The following is an 18,045-nucleotide window of genomic DNA, read 5'->3' as shown; positions in this document are numbered from 1 at the left end:
TTAGCTTTCTAAACTCCGACTTCTCTGTTCATCCTCTGAAAATCGCTGCTCCGGCCGGCTCTGCCTACTTCAGCTTGTTGGCTCTCAGTCCTTTCCACGTCTTAATGGCCAAAGCTCTCCTAAGGCGATGCTAAGACTGTTTCATCAGCCTTGGTCTTTTCTTTTCATTTATGTGGTGGAATTTATTTGCTCACTGGAGTGAGTAATTTTCGATATCTTGCCAAACAGCCTGTGGCAAGTGAAAATACAAGCTGCATATATTAAAACTTTCTGTTGGAGTAGAACGCAACAAAAGCAAATTATGCCGCGAAGCGAATGCCATTGGACTGCAGGCACTTGTGAGTAATTAAAAACTTCCTTCTTATCTGTAATTAAGAAAGCAAATTTGCCCTATGTATTTGAGAGGCACTAGAAGGACACAGTGTGCCCTGTGGCTCCAATGCTCCATTTGACTTTATTGTCATTGGTGTTATTTTTACCATGGATCTGCATAAACGCCTCCTATGTCATCCAGCACCTTATCCAGAATCCATGGATTACCCATATCCGTAGACATCTCCAAATGACATCCACGGAGTACCCATATCCGTAGACATCTCCATATATGTATGGAGTTAGTAGTTTTCGTCTAGTTTTACTGTTTTTATAGACTGAGATCACTTTTTAGATGAAGTGCTCGCTGGTTTTATGAAGTGTTATGGAAATTCTCCATTAGTTCAGAACACATGGTGGCGGCTGCCGCCGTGAAAAGTGTCTTGTCAGGCAGACATGCCTGGTTAGTCCTGGGGACAGTCAGCATGGCCTGGATCGCAGGACTGGTGTAAGTCTGACTGAAAGCAGTTGCCCCCGTGGAGCACAGCAACAGAAGAGGACACTTTGGGATCTATTGTGTCTTCCGGTGGCAGCAACATCTGGCCGGGCTAGGAGGCACTGGCTATGGTCCAGGCATTGAGTCCTCTACCAGCTGCAGAGCACATGGAAGCCATGAAGCGCTCAAAGGAGGTGTGAGAAGAATCACCATTGTAAGAGTACACACAGCTCTGTAGCGAGTGGACCAAGCTGAGGCTTGGGGGAGCGACCTACTGGGTCACCTCTAGGTAACTCATGCTGGAGGGCTCGCTGCGGTTACAGCCCTGGGATGGACATCAGTCCAGCTTCAGGCCGTTCTCAGAGCATGCTCATTTGGCAAAGCGGAGCTTCAGCTTACCGTGGGAAAAAAAGTGATAGGGCTGGAAACTCAACGGCATTGTTCGAGAAAACTCGTTATAATGTTACGTTCAAAATACGATTTCCCCATTTTGATTTTTTAATAAATGTATTTATCTTCCCTGCCTCCCTCTCTCCCCCTCCTCCTCTGTGCGTACAGGTCAAGCGCAGGTACCTCAGGAGGCCAGAGCTGTTGGATCCTCTGGAGCAGGAGTTACAGGTGATAGTGGACCGTCTCTGGAGGGTCCTGGGAATGGAGCGTCAGTCCTCTGCCAGAGCACCAAGCATTCTCAACCACACTGGGTCATTTCTCCAGTGAGATTCTCACATTTCTTCAAATGCGATTTATAATGGTAGTAAAATTTTTGAATGGTTGTAAAAATACGTGGTTTCACTTTTGATGATTACACTCAAGTTTGGCGTGATTGTTACCAAAACGTCTGATAGTTACGGTTTCAGCTGTAAACGCCAAGTGACACAAGATAAGCTTGTGAAAGAGAGTTCCTCATAAAAATGATTTTAAGAGTAATGCCGTGCAAGGCAATATTTAATTATTCGAATATTTTAGTTTTACCATAAAAAAAAAAACAAAACAAAGAGAACATAGTTGCATTTTCAACTAATTGCCTGGGTGGGGGGGTGTCTCGTCATCTCTCCTGGCTTTCTTAAAAGTTTTGGAAAACCTAAGCCACTGGGGCTTTTCAGTGATTCATATGCTCGGAGGAGCCTGCAAAGCTGAGAATCCAGGCTCTCCTGCAGTCTGCAATGGACGGGTAGTTGACTCCCCATTAATACAACCATTCCTAACTTCCAGAGTAAGAATTCTGCTGTAACCATGCCTTGTTAAAGACAAGTGCAATGTTTTACATTCAACAACAAATCAGACTGGAAGAGTAATCCAAGAGGGGTCCATTTAGTGGAAGGTTACTCTCCTGTCCAAAAAGTCCCCCAGATAGCTTCTAGTCAGAAGAGTTCAGAAACTTCCCTTTTCCTGACTCTGCAGCTGGTCAAGGGTTGTTCTGGAGGCCCGCCCATTCCAGACCCAATCCTCCCGGTGCTGGGCTGAGTACAGTTCTCAGGGTTTTTCTGGGGAAAGCCTTCCAGCCGCCCTCCAAGGCTTCCAGCCTTCCTCCAAGACCAGTTGCTGTGGGTGCCCGCAACCTGTGAACTCACGCCAGCTCCTTGAGACTTCACAGAAGGCCAAGGCGTTCCAGGACACACAGAGGCTGTGGCCAACTGCCCAGGGGGCGGGGAATGCTCTCTGTTCTCAGTCGCCCTTCAGGTTCTGTGCCCTGGGGGCCTGGCAGTGGCAGAATCATGTGGGCACCTGGTGCGGTGGCCCGGGAACGAGTGCCCCTCCCGGAGGCTCCTCCAGGATGTTGATCTCCAACTCAGCTTGGGATCTTTTTCTTTCACTTTTCTTTTAGCTGGGGTTGGGACTCCCCAGCTGGAAAGCGCACTGGGAAACCGGGGAAACCCCAGCTGATTCGCCCCTCGTACCTTGATTGCTCACACTGGCTGCCGCCTCGCACCCTGCAGCCAGAACTCGATGGAGGTACAGAATGGGAGGCGGTCGTGATGGTGGTGGTGGATCAACAATGGAAGTTTTCCTGAAAGCCTACGCCCGGGGCCCCTCCCAGCTCTGGCTCTGCTCAGGCACCCTTCTCCCCACCAGCTGCGGGCTAAGGCGCCCCGCCCTCTTGACCGAGACTTCAGTACTCAGTGGCACTATATGCAGAGTGTTTTCCCTTCTGTCCAGCCATTCTTCTCCGGGGTTCTCCTCTACATTTTCCCCTTGCAGAGTAGGGCAGCTTGCCGGTCCTCCTGCGAGTCTCACCAGCCCGCTGCACCCTGCAGCTTGTGGTGTACCTCACTCCGCGCTGCAGGGACCTTGCCAGGGCAGGCCCAGGGGGAGCAACGCGCCTCTGTCTGCCCCCGCCCAGCTGCAGAGTTGGACGAAGACAGGATCCTGCTGCTTGGAAGGCTGAGTTCCCCATCTACCCGAGGAGCTCAGAGAGGTCAGGAAAGGTACCAGCGCTTCTCTCCTTTCCACATTCCCCTTCCAAACTTCTGCTGGCCCTGGTGAATGGATGCGTGCTCTGGACTCTCTCTCTCTCTCTCTCTCTCTCTCTCTCTCTCTCTCTCTCTTTCCATTTTCAAAACTTACCTCTTCTTTGATGAAGATGCGTCTTCTAAGGGAAATAAATGAGCAGGGCTGGCCGTAGGTCTGGGTCTGTATTAGCCACAACTTAGCTCGAATCACCTAAAGCTTATCACCATAGTTGTCTGTTTGTAATGCCACACGGAAGGGAAGCAATGCTGGAAAATTGTCCTGAAATCGAATCCGTACTCATGGGGGCGTTAGATGAAAACCTGGCTATCTTTTTCAAGTGATTTTGAGGCTGCAACTCTGCAGGAATGCGAAGGTCAAAAGAATTTCTATAACCCCTGTGTTGTTAAGGTTGTGCTGACTTCCCAGGACAAGGGAACATGTATACAATGTAAACAATGCAGGTTCCAGACTCTTCACATAGTCGTCAGAGTGGGAGTGGAAGCAAGTGTCTGCCTCCAGCTGCTTCCACTGGTGACTTAAACTGATTTCTGATCTTCTCCTTGGTGGCAGGTCTCTGCCAGTGCCTATCACCCACCCTCATCTTTGTCTGTAGCAGGGGAGATCTGATTGTACTTGCTGGGTTCTCTGTTTTGATTTGGTAAATAGTCAGATAAATAAGATTAGCCATCTTTCTGTGTAGAGGCTGCAAGTTAGATCCTTATTAGCACTGAATAATTTAGAGGATTTCCTGAAGAAACCTGAGGGGGCTTCATTAAGAGGGGAAGCTACTCCAGAAGGAATGCCAATAGAAAATAAAGGACGAGAGACAAAGCAATAATCTTTTGAGGCTTTTAGCATGAAAAAAATAAAAATCAGGAATTTTACTTAATGTCGGAGCATCAGAAAGTGCTTCAGGCACGTTCTAAGTGTGTGAACTGAACAGGTCCTGGTTTTATGCTTCTCTCTTTTCTCTTCTGGGAGTTTGCAGTTGGACTCCCATGGGACCTCTTGCCTTGTGATCTGTTTTGGAACATGATAGGGGGCAGGTTTTCCCTAGCTCAGGTTTCTGACAGCCTTTCATGGTTTGGATGTTATTGCTGGGTACAGCTTTACAGTGTGATGGGCAGCTAGTTCTGGTGGGTTAGAGGAAAAATGCTACGGGGCGTTTTTTGTTTAAATCTTGTTTCAATGATAGGAAATGTCAATATCTGTATTGCATGATATAAAATTTGTCAGTGACATATTTTTATAAACTAATTTTGAAGATTAAAAAAATGGCTTAAGGTTATTGAAACAAAATTTTGAGACTGAAGAATTTTGACCTTGGCAAGCTTTTCAGCTAAGGTGTGCTGCCCCTCAGCAATTTCAGGAAAGCTGAAAAGGAACTCTGCAGATGTAGATTTTCCGGAGGGAAATGTTTGTGATGCTAATCAGCTCTATTGAAGGGCGTCCAATCCTAGCCTTTTAAAACGTTTTAGACTTTAGACCTCTGTCTGGTGTCTCCTAGGTTTCTCTGCTCTTGCATTTTGTCAACCATTCTTCTGAACGCTGGCTACTGACCATACAGGGAATATAGTCTTCAGTCCATAACCTGAATCGGGTAGTAACATGCGTAACTGCCAACGAGTTAAACTCTAAGCTCTAAATATTGTTCTATACACTTGCTTAGAAAGTGTCACATGAAGCACCCAGGAAATATAAATAATTGTGCATTTAGTGATCACTCTGTAAACTAACTCCAATAATTTATGCAAGGAAACAGGGCTTGGGAGGGTTGACCTCTTCTGACCCAGACAGACCTAAGATTGCAATGCTGATAAAAAAAAAATGAATTATTCCCATTGAACCATTTCCCACAGTTTGATAGTGACAATTACCACTTTATTTGGACCAATGTTATGATGTTAGTTTTGGTTTCAAGTTACTTCTGCAGCTGATACTATTAATTATATATTGAAAGATCATAATCAAATAATTTCTATATGTGTTTGATCCCTTGGAAAAAAATTTATGGTCCCTGAATGAAACTATCTGCTAGTGTGTATCAGTTTTTAAATAATGGCTCATAATGGGCAAACCTGGATTGGTTTCTATATCTCAATCCCTCTGCTTGTCGTTTTATCTATCCAGGTAGGAAGGTAGGACTCAAGGAGAGACGGGAGCAGAAGATTCTCCCGCTGCATCATGACTGAGCTTGAGTGGCTGCTCTTTGAGATGGCTTCTTTAGAAAGTCTAATGTGGTGGGGTTGGCAAAGAGTCCGGTTCCCTCTTCTCTTAGCCTCAACATTAGGTCTTCTGAGCCTCTGTGCAGCTCTGGCAACAACAGGGGATGGCTGCAACTCAGTGTTAGTGTGAGGGAATGTTCTGTAGAAGTGTTGAGAGAAAATGAGTGGGTTTTGGGAGAAAGTGGAAGGCAATTAACTAACAATTATTTTATATTGTGTTTCATTTAACTAATATCAAAATTACATATGCATGTATTTATATATTTTACAGGTTTGAATATGTGTTCGTGTGTTAGCAGTTATCAGCAGATAGAAGGACTATTTTAAATTGTATTTGGGTTATATTGGATGGAAAAGCAAGGATGGTCTAGAAATCGTGATTGAGATACTGAAGTAAGAATTGTTAACAATGTATTCAGAAGGAAGCAAATGTGAGCCTGAAAGTTACTAACAGGAAGGCTCTGGTGTCTCGGGCACCATGTTGGCATGCCGTAGGCACAGCCCCATTGAATTCTAATGTGTTTAATGTTTGTTCCTACTGTACAAAAAGGAAAAGAGCAAAAGGTGGTGCTTCCATGTCCTTCCATGTGGAGTAGGATCCAGCTAGCCAGGCATTGGTCTACTTAGGATCCAGCTAGGAAGATGCTGATTTACCTAAGATCCAGCTAGCCAGGCATTGATCTACTTAGGATCCAGCTAGGGAGACACCATCCCTGTGGAGTAGGATCAGTTAGAGAGACATTGGTCTACTTAGGATCGAGCTAGGGAGACATTGGTCTGCTTAAGATCCAGCTAGTAAGATGTTGGTCTACTTAGTATCCAGCTAGGGAGACACCATCTGTGTGGAGTAGGATCAGTTAGAGAGACATTGGTCTACTTAGGATCTAGCTAGAGAGACATTGGTCTACTTAGGATTCAGGTAGGGACATCTCGGGAGACATTAGTCTACTTAGGATCCAGCTAGGGAGACATTGTCCCTGTGGAGTAGGATCAGCCAGGGAGACCCTGCTGAAGTTAAGACTGACTCTATCACTGCTGTTTTTGTGGGTGTCAGGCTCTTTGTGTTCAGTGCAGTGAGATATAAAAACACATGTCGATGCCAGGAGGCAGGCATTGGCCATTATTTGAGTGATTGTTTTGCTTTGTCTTAAACAATGTTATCTCTTTCTAAAGTGTTATTTTGGGCCAGCAAGGTGACTTGTCGAGTAAAGGAGCTGGCTACGTAAGCCTGGTGACCTGAGTTCAAACCATAAAACTGCGTAAAGGTGGAAAGAGAGCCCACCCTGTGATGTACCAGGGCGCCTGTGCCTCTGGTCTCCATCATGCATATACACAGAATGATAAAAAAAGCTGATTAGAAGTCAGGTATTCAGTGCTGGGGTCAGAATTCGGAAGGTGGAGTTCATTGGGCCACTTCGGTTGTGTCTGGACACATTCTCCAGAGTGGAGCCAGCGTTGAGATGCATGGGTTTGAAGTATTCTAGCCTACTGCAGGGTGGAGGTCCATAGCCACAGTGTGATGGCTATGGATCTGAGTGTAGATATGTGTGCTCTCCAAATGCTCGTTTCTTCTACGTCTTCAGGGGTTGCAGAACACGTTAGGAGGCTGATAGAAATTATTGCGTCAAATGAAGAAATAGAAACTGAAAATGATCAAGGGTGGGGCTGGGGGAAGGGATGAGTCTGGGGTTGGTGGGGGAAGGGAGCTGAATTCATTGTTGTGACACAGAAGGAGGCCCTGAGAAGTCCCTGGTGTCCAATAACATTGAGTCATAGTTCTTGGTAGACACTTTACTCCTGTGCTTTCCGCCTGAAATGTACAAAACGAAGCCGCCGTTGGGACCTCATGACCAAGTTCTGAGGTGATCAAGGAATTTTTCCCTTTGTGGAAAACCTTCATAGTTAAATGTACGTTTTCCCAATTTTGTTTTCTGTTTATGTTGGATATAGGAGTGTGTGTGTGTTATTGTGTGTGTCTGTGTGTGTGGTGTGTTTTGGGGGGGGGGATCATTCCAGGTATCCATCATCGATTTTCTCTTGAGACAGGATTTCTCATAGGCTTGGAACTCATTCATCGGGATGGGCTGGTTGGCTAGTAAGTTATAGAAATCTGCCTGCTTCTGCCTCCCCAGCATTGGTCAGATTGCAATCTCAGGGAATGTGCCTCACTCTTTTGAAATGCGTGTTCTGGTGATCAGACTCGAGTTATCAGGCCTGTAAAGCAAACACTCAACAATTGTACTAACCTTTCTCTAACCCTACTGTTTCCAACTTTTATTCTTAATTCTCCACAAGAAAATTAAAATTAAATATTATCATTAATACATTTTATTATTCAAGACTACTGTTTTGGGTTATTTTTAATATTTTTAGTGCATAACTCAAATAACTCTTGTACTTTTGATAAGTAGGAACTAGTTATAAACTAAGACCATATTGGAAATATGTATCAAGGCAGTGGACAAGATATTAATGTCAAGGCTTTGACTGAAGGCATCTCCTGTATGAACATTTCTCCTGTCCGTGGCACCTTGGAGGAGACTCTGAGTGGAGGGAGTGTGCTTTTCTTTGCAAAAGAGGGGACGGGTGATCGTGAAAAGGGGAGAGGGAAGGGAGAACTCAGGCTCATCTATTGAAAGCTCCTCTGGGTGCAGTGGTGTGGCCTTTGTGGGTTCGGCTTTTTAGTTCCTTTGGTACCTTGTGCCTCCCTCCCCTAGGCACAAGTCCTAGGGTAGGCAGGAGAGCTCTGATCAAGTTCAGCCTTATCTTCACCCTCCCTCAAGCTTCTGGACAACCAGGGAGAGTGGGAGCACTGGAGATCCTAGCTTGATTGCTATGGAGGATCCCCTGGTGATTTGGAACTGAGTGTCTGGAGGCTTGGGTAAGCTATGGTTCTTCATCATACCTTCTAGACCCAGCTCCTGCCATGCTGGCTCTGCTTTTCCATGTACTTCTTATTCCACGTACTGGCTTCAGTGAGAGACGCTGTTTCAAAAGCAAGGGGGAAAGTGATGGAGGAAGACATCTCATGCTCATCTCTGATTTCCATGTACATGTGCACTTTCAGGCTTGTACACACACATGCACACACACACACAACACACAACACACACACACACACACACACACACACACACACACACACACACACTGATGGGACAGTGGAGTCTTTATGCGTAGCCAGGAGCTGGCCATAGGGTTGATTTGTATTAACTTCAGTAAGAGTCAACCACATCATCCAAGAGTTTGACAGCTGAACAAGGCTGTAGAGGAAGCCAGAGACAGAAGCCATATGGGGAAAATGGTCAACTAAGGTGATAAAAGGTATCATTTGGGGGTAGAATTAATGATGGAAAATACAACTTAAACCTAAGGAAATCTTCTGGAAACTCAAATAGTTAATTCAAGTGTGCAGTCTCTCTCTCTCTCTTTTTTTTTTCTTTTTGATTTTTGAGACAGGGCTTTTGGTGCCTGTCCTGGAACTAGCTCTTGTAGACCATGCTGGCCTCGAACTCATAAAGATCCTCCTGCCTCTGCCTCCCGAGTGCTGGTATTAAAGGCGTCCGCCACCACTGCCCAGCTAAGTATGCAGTCTCTTGTCTGTTGTCATTCAAGGACATAACTCTAGTAACCTTTTCGCTCCTCTTTCCCTGCCTTCTTTCTTCCTAGTGGACCTTCCCTATCACCTATGTCCTGATTTCTTCTATTAAGAAAAAATTATCCTAAAGTTTTTTGGTATATTTCTTTCCACTATATCTGATATTTATCCCAACATATAAAAAAATTTCCCTATTCTTAGACTCTTTTAAAACAAATCAATTAAATTTCATGCTGTTGTGTGAGAAGACTTTTCCATGTGGAGACACAACACATACACACACACACACACACACACACACACACACACACACACTAGAAGCCCATAACTGACCAAACTAAGTATACCCCAAAGTCCCACTTTTTAAAAATTGGGGTTACTTACAGAAGTATGGGTGAGGGTTTTTTATAGACGCAAGAACTACTCAAAGACAGCTGCATCACCAAAGCTCACTTCAGCATGGGTGGACAGCTCACAAAATCTGCCAGCCCGCTGGCAGCTCAAAGGGGTGGAGAGTATCCTTCCCAGGTGACTAAGTTTATCTGAGCCTGCTTCTTCCAGGCAGTTGGTCTAGTACGTTAAGTAGCTTGACTTTTCTAAGATTGTCTCTCAGCAGTCCTGATTGTTTATTATGGGAGGGAGGTGCCTAGTGAGTCTGGTGAGTCCCTGGAACTTCCTGGAGCGATTTTGAGTTGTTTACTTTTTTTCTTAAGGAGCTTGCCTTAAGGAAGATAGAAGGTTTGGGATGTGGGAGGAGACTGCTACACAGCACATGCCCACTTCTCCTCTGAAAGTGTACTTGTCTTGTTAAAGAGTCAAATAAACTAGGTGTAGTTGACTCCACAGGCTAGTTCTAGTTCTCTTCCCTACCCAGTCCCTATCTTTACCGTACTAGCCACCGTTTCACTCTTTAACTGGTTGTTTATTTCTCAACGTGAAAATACAGCAAAGTCTGAGAGTTGGGCCCTTAACCCTGATCTCTATTTGTGCTTCCTGTCCTGATGATCTCATCCTGACGCACTGATTTTAATGCTTTCATGGGCTGATGATTCATAAATTTATGCCTCTAGTCATGACCTACAGCATGAACTCCAGACTCATATTCAAAGTCTGTACATCATCCCTGATTGGACGTTTAACACATTGGATTCTCAACTTTACTCCATAATCTACCTGTCCCAGAATACTTTCCTGTGATGTTTGATGACAATCCCCTTTAAGTTCTGTAAGTAACCAATTAGTAAATCAGTATGAGTTATTTTTAATTTCTGTTTTGCTTATGCTCACATTGACTTTGCCACCAGATTACTTAGCCATGCCTTTGGATGGCATTCAATATCTAAATGATAGTAATGATGGACTTTGACGTTCTCTGCCACCTCCTGCCTATGGCTTATTATATCATTGTTTGTAGTTCAGCCTTGAAGATTCTAAATTAGATCTTTAAATTATGATTATGTATTTTTCTCATGCTGTTTGTTCCCTGGGAGCTGAGATCTTTGATCTTTCTTCTGCCCCCAACATACAGTGACATGATATAAACAGGACATATAACAACAGGATAAAAACAAGAGATGGTGCCATTTAAAAATAAGAAAAAGAAAGGCTGGGATAACCACTAGTCCATAGAAATTCTCAACCCAGCCAGGCCTAGTTCCTTACTTCTCTCTGCCCTCAAAGCAGAAAGTGTACCTAATAAAAGCTCAAATTTGTTCCCAGAGAGTCAGAACACAGTCCAAGAACGGAATTCTGTGAAGGAAATTCTGAGTGCTTGTGTGAAAACTGTAACAAGAAAGTTAGACTTGTAATCTCAGTTTCCTGAGAACACAGAATTATTCTTGGAATCTACCTATGTGCTGCTCCAAGGCTTAGCAGATAGGGGTGAGTTTTCTTCAGCTGTTGTTATGCATATAACTGTATGGAAATCACGTGTTGCCGCATGTAGCTTGTCCTTGTCTTTGAATGTTTTACTCAGGTGACTCTTTTTAACCCTCAGAGTATAAATTGTCTGATGCCCTGAATAAAGTTGGCCATTGCATGAGACTTTGGCCGCCTTATATTAAGGCCTTGTTCTCACAGGTTCAAGGCTCCCACTAGAGTGGTAAACACCAGAGAATAGTCCTCTTGGCCTTTGATCTCCACTCTTTGGATATTTGGCTCCCTGGACCTTTTCTCTCCTTTCCCTAAGAAATAGCTCATATTCTCAATTAAGTTTTCTACTTCCTCCTTTTAAAGTTAGACTACCTGTATATTCTTATATGTAGTTGATGGTGTTCTATTTTTGTTTTTAAGTTTAAAAATCTTTAAAACTTTGGGGTTTTCTTTGAGTTTTATTGAGTCCATTCCACTAAGAAGAAATACTAGCACAATGCCTGAGAGTGGCTGCTCTTTACTATTCTATGAATCAGAATATTGTAGAAGGAGCCCATGGGTGTTTTGGAGTCTTTTAGAGTGACTGGCAAGAGCTATAAGACGTGACCTTAAAACTTTCTCAGGTGTTAATGAGAGGTTCACATACACAAGCGATTTGTCTTTAACCTGAGAGTACCTGGTTCTAATGAACCTCAGATATGAACTTTGCCCCAAGATCATGTGTTTCTTTGATAATTTGTTGATGTCTAGACAAACAAGGAGGAAAACCAGTTTTGTTTCTAACTAGGCAAGTACTTTGTTTTTGAGATAGAGTGTCATGTAGTCCATGCTGCCTTGGAACTTGCTGTGTAGATTGACTGGTCTTGGTTTGTGATACACCTGCTCTGCCTCTCCAATGCTGTGACTGCAACCATGGCCCCACAGCCAAAGTGAAACTCGCCCATTTTTCTGGTCCCATATTTAGTGTTAGCTTCGAAATTCAGCCAGTTGTCATTTTCAGAAGTCCATTTTTTTTCTTCAACAGTATTCCAGGCCACAGTGCTACCAATAATATTCTGCAATATAATGTAGCATGATTTGTCCTTTCTTTAGACTCCAGGAACATGACATCACCACCTTACTAGTCTTTACTGAGAGTGTCTTTACCTTTTCTCAACTGTCTACTGCCTGATCTATCAATTTCAGTATCATCAATCCCCATGTAAATTGATATCTTAAACTTATTATCATAAAATTAAAAAAAGTTTTTGGGGGGCTAAAGATCTGTACAAGGGACTATAGTGATGGTGTTCTCTTCTTCAGTACTAGCATGCTCACGGTAAATGTCTGTCCATTCTGATTCAAGGCCCTGGTGGACATAGGGCCATTTGTGTAGAGCATAGTTATCCGTTGCTTGGTTGGCTTAGTCATTCCCCACAAGGCTTTTCCCCCTGGCTAAGTGGAATGTCCTGACAACAGGAGGAGTTCAGGATTGTCAGACTTGCTTTTGTTGTTGTTTTTAGTTGAAAAAATATTTTTTTTTGTAAAATATATTCTTTTCCTGGTTTCCCTTCCCTTGGCTTCTCCCAGATCCATTCCACCTCCCTCCCATGTAACTCCATCCCTTTCTTTCTTTCCTTACAAGGAAAACAGACAAAAAAAATAGCCCACCAAACATAAGAAACACACACACATAAGGTCCATAAAAACCCAACATTGGAAGCCATACTATACAAGTAAAAGACCACTAAGATCAAAAATGCCCAAATAAAGTAATATGAAAAAAAAGTCTACAAAAATACCCACCAGTTCATTTTGTGTTGGTCATCTATTGCTGGGTATGTAACCTCCTATTAAATGTGGTAAACATACCATTGGAGAAGATTAATTTTTTCCTTTGTAAGTGGATGTCAATTGCAGACATCTTCTTGGTAAGGGGTGGGAGCCCATACCCACTTACACAACACTCAGCTTCTGTAAGACAGGAAGTAGAAACTGTCAACACGTAAGGACTGGGAATTCAATTCTAACTGTCACGCTTGTATCATTCTGCTGGGGAAAAGTACTTGTAAGGCCATACTCTACTCAAGATTAGAGGACAGAGCATCAGTTTCGACAAGTAGCCCGACATGCATAGCCAGACGCTGGAAGCCATGGCTTTATGCTACCTACTTCTGAAAATTAAATTCCACAAAGGGTGGTATTGTAAAGAAGCTACTTGAGCCATACTGCTGTTGTTTTCCAAACCCTCTTCTAACTCCAATAAAATCCAAGTTCAATTACAACAACTGGTGTCCTTGTCGCATCTGTTCTTCTGGGCTCAGTGATTTACTATCACAGACACCTTTTCTACTTATCAACGCTAATGCCACATTCTTGCCTAAGAACCTTTGAACTTGGGGCTACTTTTTTCCCATGAATTCTCTTATCTGAGATATGACAACTCTCCTTAAGGTCTTTTGGGGTTTGACTCAAGTACATCATTTACATAGACGTCTTCTGTGATTGATGGTCTTCAAACTGCACGCCCAGCAGCAGTGCCTGCTTCTCTTCCCTGCACTGCTGTTGCAGTCTGACATGGTCCCGTGGGTAATACTTCTAAGGCTTAGAGGGCTAGTGGGGATTGCAAACACAGGGCTAGTTTCCAGGTGTTCAAAATTAGAGGGTGTCTTGTGGTGCAAGTGGCAACAAGAAAACTTACTCAGATACCAATTCAAAAGTGAACTTATTCAGATATCACTTCAAAAGCAATTTATAAATAAGTAGATACATATTTGTTCATGTTTGATTGACTGGTGTGTAGCGTAATACTCAGTTTTCAGAGCTTTATTTATTTTCATAAAAAGGAACTCTGGACTTGGATGTAAGGATTATTTAATGAGTTGTGAACAGTTCTCTTGTGCTGCAAAATAAAATGCAAAGCAGCACCTATTTTTGTGATTTTCTTCTTTGACATAGCCTTGCCATTTGTGGGTTCTAGATTATGGTAGTTTCTAGTAGAAACTTGAATGCATGAATGAATGAACGAATGATGGATGGATGGATGGATGGATGGATATATTGATACCAAGGACAACAAAACTGTTAAAAATAGGGAAGGCTAGGCAAGGTTGCCTATACCTGGCAAGTCCAGTCCTCAGTAGGCAGAGACAAGAAGATGTTGAGTCCAAGGCCAGCCTGGGATATAGTATAAGATCTTTGTTCCAAAACCCAAGCAACCAACCACACATTCAACCAGCCAAGCAAACAAACAAAAAACTACTGGGGGAAAGAAAGAAGAGTTATTTTCAAAGAGAATCTAATTGCTGACATTATCTATTAATTGTTTTTTTTCAGTCACCAGTATTGTTGAGAGCCTAGAATGTGTAGGCTGTATTTTAAGCACTTGGCAAGTTTTGAGTCAATGGGGCTCATGAGAGAAGAGTTGGGGTATTAAGATAGTCATCCTAAGAGCTAGGAAAATAAAAGGTGCTAGGGACTCCACCTAAAAGCAGAAAAGGAGAAACTGATTTGGACATCTCCAAACAGTGGTAAAAGTGGGGCATGCAGTTGAAAGTGCTAGTCACTGGGAGTCCTGACATGGAGAGTGGATAGCCTAGAGCGTAGCCTGTAAATTAGCAAGGGGAAAATGATTAGCAGTGGCCAGTTGTGAGACAGTTCTCCAGGAGGCAGAGAGATATACAGAAGACACAGGTCACATACACAGTGGCTGCCACAGAGCTGGTTACACGGGGAGAAGCAGTGCTCAGAGATGGTCTTCAGGATAGCTGTGGTCCGTTCCAAGGTCTTCAAGAATGAAGGTGATGTTTCACATACTCTTGCTTGCCTGCCAAGCTTGCTCTGCCTGATGTCTTCTGAAGCTCCTTCTATCTGCCTATAGCAATTCTTACATGTCTAGCTTGAAAGAGTTATTTTCTAGATGAAGTTTTCCATGAAAAATCATATTTAACACAATTTCCTGTTTTGCTCCTGAAAATTTGTTTACATTCTACCTTTGCAATCTTACCAAGCAATTTTAGCACTTGGTAGGTGGAGGAAGAAGGATGCTGAGTTCAAGACCAGCCTGGACTACATTGATAATATCTTGTCTTCAAAAGCCAGACAAACAACCAACCAAACAACCAACCAATCAACAAAACAAGTACACAGATACAAACATCACACACACACACACACACACACACACACACACACACACACACATAAAACTTGGAAATGAAAGAATGGTTAAGTCAAGGAGACTGATTTATTAATGCATATTATTTATTTGCTGATTTTTTTGCTTCAGAACTGAATGCATGGAAAAAAACTTCAGATGATTCTTAATTGAATGGAAACATATTTATGTAGCTCCTCTTCTCAGGTACACAGGATGATCAGGACCATGATGATAGGGTTGGAAGGGTTGAGGTTGGGGAAACAGTGATTCCTTATACACCTGCCACCTTGCCTACAAGCTAGTAGGGCTTTTCAAATGCCATTTTTGTTGCCTTTAAGTCACTCCTCATTGCTGAGTATCTGAGAAAATGTGCTCAGCTATTTTTGACTAGTAACCTAATCAGATCACATGGATATTGAGAATTCTTCCCAGTGTACTCCTTATTTCCAGGGTCAAGAAGTGAACTGAAATTTTCTAGGCGCCTAATTTGAAAGAGGATACATATAGAATATTTGAATTCATTATTAGAAATGTGAATATTTTAGAAGTGAAGAAACAGCAGAACCAACTCAGGGCTGTTTAATATTTCACGCGTGTTTTCTTATTTTATTTCAGAGTGGATAATTTTGCAATTTCCAAGAAAACACTTTCATAAATGAAAGGAAAGTGAAATATGACACATTCTAATCTCTAAATTCATTCAAACAAGAGTCCTTTTGTTTTCTTAATTCTAGTTGCCAGGTATTTTAGAAGCAATTTGGCATAAGAGGATGAGAGAAGTTTAAAAATCTAGATATATTTTTAGTATAAGAATTATCTAGTGCCTCTTTTCCCAAGAATAAAAAGATCAAACATAAGGTCTTAGTATTGTTATGCCACTTCTATTTCTATCCAATGATCAGATTTAAAAATCGGTGTTTCATGGTTTTAGACGCTACTCTTATAGAGCAATGTCCCAGTGGTTGCACGAGAAGAAACTTGAGACATGGCTTTGCTGAAAATGTCTTGTTTGACTTGGCATGGACGTAGTCACCTTATTAACCTTGGCCTTTATTATCTGCAGCCACTGTTATTTACCAAATAGGTCTTCTAAGCCAGGATTTCAATTCTGGAAGACTCTCCGCAGGGCAGAAGTTCTGCTGTACATATTTCTGTGTGCCGATCACTTTCTTTGGGCATGGTTCTCTGCCAGCGTATGTGAGAGACAGAGTGACCACGAGACTCTCCAGCGACACATCACCTAACGAAAGAGTAAATAGTTGTATGTCTAGAGTTGAGTAGCCCGTGTGTGGAGTGAATGACTTTATACGCACTGTTTCCTTGCATGTGCCTTTTCCTCTGACAGCTCCTCCTCCTGGCATATGGCCAGTTCTTTCTCCTGACACAAACCTGAGCCAGTGGTCTTTAAGCTTCCTAGGGGAATATTTCCATAAATATTCCTCCAAGACTGGGTTGCGAATCTTTCACTCTTAGCTTCATTCGGTAATATTTCTACACATTTCTTTCTCCTCCACAGTGCCAACGATCTTAATGTAATCAATTCTTCCAACTCATGGGGGCTAATTTCTTATTCATACACTGAAGCACTATGACTCGACCCACTGAGTGCTCTCCGTGAGAAAGTGGTAGAAATGGGATTTGAACTCGGGTCTCACTTTAGATTCTGCATTCTTAATATGGAGACTGTTATTTGCTAGTGATCCCCACTGGTAGCAATTACAAAAATGTAAAGAAGAATTTATTAAAATTTCATAATTTATAAATGAAAGCCATGCGAGATAATAGACTACTAAAATTTATTAAAGAGTTCAGCAAGTTTACCAGAGAGGTCTAAAAATAGGACATTTTCAATAGTGGATTATCATTGGCTAATATAATACATTAGTGAAACAAATCATACAGCCCCCCACAAACAGGGACACCTTCTCCACAACAAATTGTGGTTTACTTGAGGGCTGAATAGATGACTCAGATTAAGAAAACCTACCTTGATTTTCTTAGGAATGAAAAACCAAACCAAACAAAACCAACCAAACAAAAAAACCCTAATGTCAAGCGACAAGGAGAGCAAGAATGAATGTAGTCTTCAAAATTTGAGAACTCTGTGCATAAAAAATATAGCAAATGTTGAATTTAATGCAGAAATGTGAAAAATATTCCTGAGACGTGATGAGTAGAACATCAGTTCGCCCTTAAAAGGAGCGCTGATGACAATGAGAACAGGACCGTGAGACAGAACGCTTACGGTGTGCTGAGCGGTACAAAAATGAGCGAGTCGTGGCTTGGGCATGCGCAGGGGAGGAAGCACAGGGAGGGAGGGTGGCAACTGGGCTCTTAGAAGGATCACTCTGCACCAGTGTCTGGTTAGGATCCTTAAAGAAGCTGTTTGCGAATCGTAGACTGTGTTCATAGTAGGGCAGCGCATTCCATTCATAGCAGTGATGGTGTAAGACACTTCATTCTAAGACGTAAAACAGAAAACTCAAAGTCTGCTAATAATCACCTTTTTATATGCAGTCAATCTGTGTGGAATTGCAAGCCAACCATCATAATTCTGGGTTAGTAGGTCAAGCTGCATCTCTCTTAGAACTGAAGTTAGTGTGGGCAAACTGGTATAATGCTCACATATTCGTGGTAGTTAATTGTGTGTGTGGGGAGGGTGCCCTAGAACATATCGTTAAACCCAAACTTTACCTCATTGTGCAAATCTAGACTGCATTTGCAATCTGGGTATTTTCTCTTCAGGAAAATTATAGTGATAAGACCAAATTCCCGGGCTGTTAAATCTGATATTCTGAAGAAAGAAAAAACATAGCTGGATTGAATACATGCTGTGATAGCCAACTGTGACCTCATAATGGCACTTAGACGCTGAATTAGAATCACCTCCACTATAATTTCCTTATTACAAAGAAGTCTAAGGTCATGAAGCCAGTGGAAGTCTGAACCAAGA

General features: G+C 42.7%; 1 protein-coding gene across 3 annotated transcripts in view; it reads left to right on the top strand.

Moving 5' to 3' along the window:
• The first annotated feature begins 2,274 nt into the window (after positions 1-2,274).
• Positions 2,275-18,045, top strand: part of Il15 (interleukin 15) — an 81,597-nt gene continuing 65,826 nt past the window's right edge. The window contains exon 1 of one of the 3 annotated variants that reach the window (XM_041663649.1): positions 2,275-2,761. The gene's annotated coding sequence lies outside the window, so the exon portion shown is untranslated. Of the gene's footprint in view, positions 2,762-3,126; positions 3,235-18,045 lie in introns of those variants that run through there. The other 2 variants (XM_041663650.1, XM_041663648.1) reach the window with 2 other exon arrangements.

This window comes from Microtus oregoni, unplaced genomic scaffold (genome assembly GCF_018167655.1).
Source record: "Microtus oregoni isolate MIOR12 unplaced genomic scaffold, Mior012 000014F_ref0000157, whole genome shotgun sequence".
NCBI classification, from domain to species: Eukaryota; Metazoa; Chordata; class Mammalia; order Rodentia; family Cricetidae; genus Microtus; species Microtus oregoni.
This window is presented reverse-complemented; position numbering and strand designations above follow the sequence as displayed.